The sequence below is a fragment of the Lactuca serriola genome, chromosome 2 (genome assembly GCF_051521515.1).
Source record: "Lactuca serriola cultivar US96UC23 chromosome 2, Lser_US96UC23_V15, whole genome shotgun sequence".
In the NCBI taxonomy this organism is placed as follows: Eukaryota; Viridiplantae; Streptophyta; class Magnoliopsida; order Asterales; family Asteraceae; genus Lactuca; species Lactuca serriola.
Window position 1 is genome coordinate 194,247,320 of NC_136409.1, and position 7,792 is coordinate 194,255,111.

At 35.5% G+C, this 7,792-nt stretch overlaps 1 pseudogene; it reads right to left on the bottom strand.

Moving 5' to 3' along the window:
• Positions 1-1,118: 1,118 nt before the first annotated feature.
• LOC145087939 (F-box/kelch-repeat protein At5g60570 pseudogene) lies at positions 1,119-3,099 on the bottom strand (annotated as a pseudogene).
• Between the last annotated feature and the right edge of the window lie 4,693 nt (positions 3,100-7,792).

Sequence of the window (7,792 nt, forward strand, 5' to 3'; positions counted from 1 at the left end):
AAAATTCGACGCTCCCACACTTAAAACAGAGTCTAAGTTATGAACGTTTTAATGTAATATCCTTGGTAGCCTGATCATGTGTCTCTAGAAACATAATCCCCATTTCCAATCATCCATGCTAGTGCCGGCATCACATGTTGAAATTATTATATTTGTTTATAGTTAGTTTTCTTTATTTTATCCATTAACATTAAAATAAAATATGAAACAACTCATTTGTGTATAAATTGTTATTTCCATAAAAAATCATATTATTTGAATTACCATTCTTCCATTTTTGTTTTTCGTTTTTTTCAGCGTAAATGTAGAAAATGAATCGACCCAAACAGGATGGCCCAAAAAGGCCTAATAGGCGCTAATAGGTCAACCTTTTTTTTTTCCTCTTTCACGTTTTCAACATCTTTCTTCAGTAACACGGGTTTTACAAATTTTTACATAATTATTTTCATATGATATACAGTATATAAATTATCTTCTAAGCATTTCAAGCAACAAGAAAAGAAGTCAAGAAGTACAATCTCGATTTAAGTGAAAAAAAATAAATCATAGGTGTAAGTTTTATGCAATATGATTTTGAAAAAACAAAAATTTAAGATCAAATTACAAAAATCAATAATTGGAAATTTACACAATTTAAGAAAAATATTAATGTCAAAATATTTATATCATAATGGACATACATATCACATTAACAAGAATTTTTTTATGTTATTTTAGTTCTAAATTTCCCCAAACATATAGCAGTAAGACATGAAATGACACATTTAACCCTCATTTATGGCTGCCCTTGATTGGTGGTAACTAACCGCAGAGTCCAGTCTAACTGTTTGCATAAGAATCTTTGCTCATAATGATATGATTTGGCCCTAACCCTAAATGACAAAAAAACCCTTGAAAATCTAGACATGTTACTGTTAATTAAATCATATCAAACAGCATAAAAACAGAGCATCCAGTTATTCACCACTATAAAAGGAAAGATATTTCTTCATTTGGGAATTGATTGATATGCCAAAACCAGACATCAATGTTAAAAAAAATAAATGAAAATAGTAAAAATGGGTCCCAACTCCCAACTCCCAACTACCAAACAACAAAACAGTCAACTTAAACCTTCATTATGAAAATTTCCCAATTTTATTACCAAAAGAAACACACAATAAACAAAAAAGAAAGATTATGTAACAACTTAAAATTAATAACTTACAAATACAATCATACATCTTCAAATTAAGATGATGAACATTGAACAAAACAAGGTCAGCAATCAGCAACCCATCACAGCACAATTGTAAACAAAAACTCCAGAATGTTCTTTAACACCAAGAACCTTCCAATCCAAAATACCATTTTTAACCCCGGATTCTGGATTCCAAAAATTAAGAACAATGGCTTCACCTTCAGGACCCCTTTGTCCACCTACAACAAGAACCCCATCTCCATAAGCTTTGAACCCTAATCCCCAACCATTTGACGAATCTGCCCTCACTGGAAGCCTCCCCAAAACATTCCATTCATTCTTCTTTTTATCATATTTCTTCACCATGTTGCTTAAATACTCAACTGCATACAACTCATCTTTCACAACTGCAACTAATGGAGGTGCTTGAGCTGCCCGGTTTACATTCGGGTAGATATACATCCCATCAATTTTCCTCCATTTTTTTGTGTTTAAATCAAACTCTTCACCACAAGTTAATGAATCGTTCAAACTCGTCATCCCTCCTATCACATAAAACTTCCCATCCATGAAAAAACCAGAGCATAATCTTCTTGGAGAATGCATGTTAGGTAGCATTTCCCATTTACCAGATGTTGAATCGTATAGTTCGGCAGATTTTAAAATGTTTCCGTTTTGATCGCTTCCTCCTGCAACAATGGCAATTGATCCCAGAGTTCCTGAACCGAATAAACATCTGGGATGATTCATCGCTTCACATTTTACCCAATCGTGGGATTTCAATCTGTATTTCCATATGGCAAATTGAAAAAGCTCACGCCCGAAAACCAGTAATTCACTGCCTACAGCTAACGATTCTTTATCTGCGTGATTGAAACATTCGTCACAAGGGATTTTGGGGAGCTTCATCCATTTCTTTCTTGTTGGATCAAATCCTTCCCAACCTCTGGGATCAGAGACCATGTACACCGAATGCTCTATTATCCCTAATTGCTTCCTTAAATTGTTCAGATACCCGCTTTTTATTAGCGAATTGAATTTGGTGTTTAGACAGGAGAGTGACGCGTAATCGAATCTGGATACCCTAGCCAGAGAAATTAGAGCGACATCGTCATATATGCCGGGAAGAAGAGGATCGTTTTCTTCCTCAAAGAAATACTCTGAGGAAGAATTGTTTGTCTTATAACAAGAGCTCATTAGCTTCTTGATATCAGAATCTAACCTCATTTTTGTATACCCAAATAATAATATACCCCAAAAACTTAAGAAAAAAAAAACCCAATTTCAATTTGCTATACCTCTTTTCCTCTGTAAACGGAATCCGCGTTTGATATTTCAATGCAATTATTCATCACCATGTTCGTCGATTTATGCAAATCAGAATAACATGAAAGCCCTGGCCTCAAAAGAGAACCCAAATATGCATCACATATCAACGTTCCCCTTTGTGTCGATCAAAATTCATCAAAAAGGTGAAAACCTTTCAACCGATTTTTACATCATGAAGGAAAACATTGAATCAAATTGAACTGATATAATCAGCGTTAAAGATAATTGAGATCCAAACATAATAGCGGCGCGAGAAAATCTGGATCTCACCGTGAAACCATCACGAATCCCGTCGATGAGACAGTCGCCGGAGATTACTAAGAGTCGGATCTCAAAAGTCAGAAAGGCGGCGCCGGCGCCAGAAACAACCGTGCACATGCAGACATCTCGCCGCGAAGCCAATGCAGTCCAGTTATACGTTTTACTGTGTTTGTGTGTTGAGAGAGAGAGAGAGAGAGAGAGAGAGAGAGAGAGAGAGAGAGAGAGAAGGGTGCGTCTTCTAAAATCTGAAGACTAGAAAAACTGGAACTGGTTGAAAGAGAAAATGGAGTGAAAGTGAAAATGGGAGTTGTGTTGCTAGATTTAACATTAATGCCCCTTATTAAAGTCCTGTTATTTTTTATCATCTCGATCAATTATTGATCTTCATATTCCGGCTTCCCTATTTCATATCCGTACACGACTTTGATGTGTGAAAGAAATATTTTAGAAAATTCATCTTATTTTCAATTTTTTATTTACAAAAAATATTATTTTATTTTTGTTTTCAAGGTAGTGACTTATATATAAAAGAGTTTTAGAAAAATTTAATCATAAAAATTTTCAAAAAAGTAAAATTTATTTTGGTTAGCAGGTTTTCACCGGTTTAAATGGACAAACTTTATCAAGAAGATAAGCAATGATCGATATATTAATTGAGTTTCACCTTACCTTTTTAATCAATCGACCACTTTCTACCACTAACTCTTTATCAACTTGAAGCATAATATTTGGGAACAAGTAAAACTTTGAAAATGAATAACCCCACCTCTAACATCTTTATTCTTAGGAATTGATGAAAAGAAGTTAATAGAGAAGTTGATGAAACCATTCATCACATTAGTTATTTTAAATAATCCTTTCAAAATAGAATTTTTAATACCAAAAGAGTTTAATTTATGGAATTAGGTCTCAACAGTTAAAATTTAACATAATTTGTTAACAACTATAATGAATCAAACAATGCAAAGGAAAAGTTATATACAAAGTCTATACATATTCAATTGGTTTTCTAAAAGTCTATTCATCCTACTTTCCTTCTTCTTTAGTTCTCTAAATCAAATACATGTCAAATCAAAATACACATGTTAGCAATTAAAATATTAAATTCTCATAAAAAAAATTCTAGTTAGGTTTTGAAAGTCTAATAAGCATTTTAGATGTCAACTCTTTAATTGTGTAAGATAACATCTTGAGTCCAAATCTAAATTCAAACCTTTAAAAAAGTTTACAACATATCAAAATAATTTTTATGGTTCAATGCTGGGGAGAAAACATCTCAAAGTTAGGTATTTGCAAAAGTACACTAAAACCCCTAATAATAAGTCAAATAATTTCAAAATAAAAAATAAAAAATGCAACATGCAACATGATTCTATTCCCATGACATAAACCAATCCTTAAGATAAAATCTCAAAAAATCCAAACTTTTATATAGAAAGCACATAACCCAATATACATCATTTTCCATCTTAGCTCTTATATGACTAGCACATAACACACTATACATCATTGTCCATTCTAAAATACCAGGTACTAGTGGGTCATTGCACTAGACTATATGTAGGGTAGTAAATCCACACATACACGTGCATGCATTGTAGAATGTCCTCACAACCCTCTAGCTAAGTATTATAACAAAGTTTTGGGTACCCATGTTATAGTGGCCACACAACGTAGGACTTGTCTTAAGTCGATGCACATATACATGTTAAAATCAGACTTAATAATAAGTTAATAACAAATAAATCTCCTTTTTTTTTTTTAAATCTCATTATGAAATATATATATATATATATATATATATATATATATATATATATATATATATATATATATATATATATATATATATATATATATATGATCACTAACTAAAAGCTTGGGTGTGGGTTCCATAAAAGCCTTAAATATTGGGCTTCTTCTAAAATGGTGGTGGCGACTAAAGAATGAGAGACATTCCCTTTGGACCAGGGTGATATATGGTATCCACAACTTAGCGAATAAACCCTTTGATTATCTTTCTAGACAAACGTCTTGTGGAGTTTGGAATAACATTGGCAGATTAAAAAATGTATTGCTCGAGCAAGGCATTAACGTTCAAGATATTTTCAGATTGGTGATCGAATTAGGGAAGGAATCTATGTTTTGGTATGATTCTTGGCTTGGGTCAGGGAGCTTAAAGGAAAAATATCCCTCCTTATTTGAACTGGAATCCAGGAAACGATGCAATGTAGATGACAAAATTGGTGGTTCAACTTATGGATGGAATTGGAAGTCTAATCCTGCTGACCTAGGGATGCCTGAAAGTACAGATCATGTTTTGATGGATTGTCCGCTTGCGACTGAGATACGGATTAAGATCTCGAGCTAGTGTGGTGTATCAAGCAATCTGTTTTCTATCAATAATGTTAAGGATTTTCTTCATCTGGCAGCCACCTGGTGTAACAACCAAAGGAAAAAGGAAAGGTTTGTTGTCATATGCTATGGCTTGCTTTGGAATCTATGGTGGTTTAGAAACAAACATTTATTTCATTCTAAAGTCACTTCGCCACTTCATGGGACTGAATGTATTAAGTCAATGGTCTTCTACTGGTTGAAGCATAGGGGTAAAAACGGAATATGTAGTTGGGATGAATGGTTAGTCTCTCCATTTAGTGGTTTGTAATCCTTGACCTGTATTTGTACTTTGTATTTTGGTCCCTCTTCTAGCTTCTTGCTAGATCTAGGTACCTTATATTAATATATTTGTCGTTTCCAAAAAAAAAACCTAACTAATCTTTTAATGGAAATTAATGTTTGAAATATTGCCAGTATGATTTTTGTTGGGGAAGAACCACATCTTAAACTGGAAAATATCATTCTCATCCACTAATGTAACACTACAAAACCATAAATTGGAGATAATAAAAGGTTTACACCATCCACGATGGAGCTTGTATCCTTTAACCTGAAACCACAATACATCATCGTTATGTTCACAATGGATCATTGAAATAAACATCGTATAAATGAGAGGAAGGTCCTCATTCATATTACATAGTTCTAACCACTATTCAAAACATGAATTTCTAAATAGTGTCATTTGAGCTTGAGAAGGAGACAACCTTTCCTTTATTTCATTCGTAAAGTACACCTTCAATTCAAATATTAAGGGCCCAACAAGGCCCAAGTCCAAATAGTCTAAAAGAGGCCTAAACCCGAAGCCCAAATGTCAAAATCCCAACAAAGGACGTACGTGGGGCGTACCCCTCCGGTACGTTGGGCGTACTCCTGCTCTGTGTTGACTGCCATCGAGGTGGTTGACCCCATATGCTTGGTGTACAGGAATTACGTTGGGCGTATGCGGGGTTTCACTAAAACCCTAATAAGTGCTTAATGGCTTAAGCACTTAAGCCCAAACTCCAGATCAATTGACCAAATGTGCCATAGGACTATAAAGTCTCAAAATTTATCACTTTGGACGTCCAGAAAGCTCTTAACACATGGTATTAATCCATTAAGACCTTCCTACTTCATGCATGAGACAAATCTAGCTATTGGGACACCATTTTTATCACTTACAACCTCTTCTAAGGTCTAAAAGGACAACTCATTTCGCCCAAATCATAACATGCACCATTTTGGGACTTTTGGGACAAGAATGCTTCCACAAAGCTAAAATGACTAGATCTATATCATACAAGTATAAAATTCATAGCTTTTTACCTTCTTGAGCTTCTAGGGCACAACACAACTTCAGATCTATAGTCTTGTTCTCCTTCTCCAAGTACTTGATGCAATGTCTTCACCTTCAAATGTTCAAAATACACACCAACTCACACTCACACACAAAACTAGGGTTTGTAACGCTTTCTGGGATATGGAGGCTAAGGATAATCAGAGGAAATGAGCTATAAGGGTGTTTATATAGTCCCAATCCCTAAATATTAGGGTTTTCACCTGACGTGAGTACGCCTAGCGTACTAGGGCGCGCCTAGTACGCTCTACGTACCCTTATGTACGCTTAGTGTACTCCTTCCTGACCCAAAGTTGCAACTTTAGCCCTTATACTTCTGATGGCCCAACTCAACCAACTCCAGGGACCACAAATGGCAAATAAAAAAAAAAGTAGAGATTCGAAATAAACCTGCAAAGCTCGGGATGTTACATTATAAGTCCGTTAATGGACTTTATATCCACGGAAAGTTGATGAGAATTCCTACACTTCTATCAACTCACCTCCCATGCTACCATACCAAATACTGAGTTCTTATGCAGGCGACCAGAACTATAACCCTTGCTCCCGACGAATCTTTATCCCAACTTCCATCTTCACAGAATTCTTGAATCCTTATCGGCTGTAACCTGAGCGAATATAAACTCCCTTGACATTTCCAATGACCAAACAACTCATGCAACTGACACCACCATCTTCTTGTTATCGCTCCTTTCCTAGCAGCGGTAGTGTTTGAACCCAACAGTTCTTCTATAGGCAACTGCCGCTCCTACCAGAACAATTACTAAAATCAATGAACCCTGACGACACTGGAGAACTAACCCGCTGAATCCTGACCATAGACCTTCTACACAATACCACTGAATCGATGTTGACCGAAACCAAAATAACAACCCAAATCCTTCAACTGATACCCTTGGCATACATATTCTCTAATTCATACCCTACTGAAATGAAGACCTTGCACATACACACCCTCGATTGCAAGTTCCCACCAAAAACCAACTCAATACTTAACTCATGACCCGAGATCCAAGGACCTATACTTGCATTTTACTTGAAATCTTCTGATTCACGGCAACCCCTCACTAAACCTGGATATAAAATTTCCCCCAACCATCGCTAAGACTACCAGTCTCACACCTGGTCCAGCCACCAGGTTCCCAAGATCCCGAAAGACAAGGATATATTAACCTGAGCGACCCTCTGTGCCACTTACTGACCACACACTCAATCATGCAACCCAAGATCCAAAACATCGACCTTAACGTCTCTACCAGGTACCACCAGAATTGCCATATACACAT